This window comes from Apteryx rowi, unplaced genomic scaffold (genome assembly GCF_003343035.1).
Source record: "Apteryx rowi isolate R43461 unplaced genomic scaffold, aptRow1 scaffold_2136, whole genome shotgun sequence".
In the NCBI taxonomy this organism is placed as follows: Eukaryota; Metazoa; Chordata; class Aves; order Apterygiformes; family Apterygidae; genus Apteryx; species Apteryx rowi.
In genome coordinates this window covers 1-1398 of record NW_020448460.1, presented here as the reverse complement: position 1 = coordinate 1398, position 1398 = coordinate 1, and positions in this window count along the sequence as shown.

Genomic DNA, 1398 nt, shown 5'->3' with positions numbered 1-1398 from the left:
CCAGTGCTCTGTCACCCTCACAGGAAGGAAATTTTTCCTCATGTTCAGACGGAACTTCCTGTGTTTCAGTTTGGGCCCACTGCCTCTTGTCCTATCGCTGGGCACCACTGAAAAGAGTCTGGCCCCATCCTCTTCACACCCTCCCTTCAGATATTTATACACATTGACAAGATGGGGATCTTCTCCCTCAGTCCTCAGCCTTCTCTTCTCCAGGATAAAAAGGCCCAGCTCTCTCAGCCTTTCCTCATAAGAGAGATGCTCCAGGCCCTTAATCATCTTTGTAGCCCTTTGTTAGACTGGTTCCAGTAGCTCCATGTCTCTCTTGTAGTGGGGAGCCCAGAACTGGACAGAGTAGTCCAGGTGCGGCCTCACCAGGGCTGAATAGAGGGGGAGAATCACCTCCCTCAACCCTTGGCAATGCTCTTCCTAATGCAACCCAGGATACCATTGGCCTTCTTGGCCACAAGGGAACACTGCTGGCTCATGGTGAAATTATCCACCAGCACTCCCAGGTGCTTCTCCGCAGAGCTGCTTTCCAGCAGGTCAATCCCCAGCCTGTAGCGGTGCATGGGGTTATTCTTCCCTAGGTGCAGGACCCTGCACTTGCCTTTGCTGAACTTCATGAGGTTCCCCTCTGCCCAACTCTCCAGCCTTTCCAGGTCCCTCTGAACAGCAGCACAGCCCTCTGGTGTATCAGCCCCTCCTCCCAGTTTCCTATCATCAGCAAACTTGCTGGGTGTGTACTATGTCCCTTCATCCAGGTCATTGATGAATAAGCTGAACAATACTGGCCTCCAAGTAGACTCTGCGCCGCTGATCACAACCCTCTGAGTTTGCCTATGAGGATGTTATGGGAGACAGTGTCAAAAGCCTTGCTGAAGTCAAGGGAGACAACATCCACTGCTCTCCCCTCATCTGCCCAGCCAGTCATTCCATCATAGAAGGCTATCAGATTGGTTCAGCATGACTTCCCCTTGGTGAAGCCATGCTGACTACTCCTGATCAGCTTCTTCAGTCCTTCATGTGCATTGAAATGGCTTCCAGGATTAGCTGTTCCATAAATGTCCATGATGTCCACTGGGGAGCTAGATCACAGGCTGTCCAGGCCCGGGGACTTTTCAGTGGCAACTTGTCCTTCCAGGAGAGTAGTTCACCTCTGTCACTGGCGCCAAGGTGCTGCAGTGTCACCTCAGGCAACAAACACCTCTCCTGTCAGGACTGCACAGGCCAGCTCTGTTTCTCCCTGGCCTTGGGTGCTGCACAGTATGCTCTCTTAGCGGGAACCTCATTTCTCCATTACATTGGCACCTGCTAGCTACACCAGCATGTCTCTGCTCTGAAGTGGGGCCATTGCACACATGGTGTCCTTGGCTCTTGCTAACAGGTTTCACCATGACC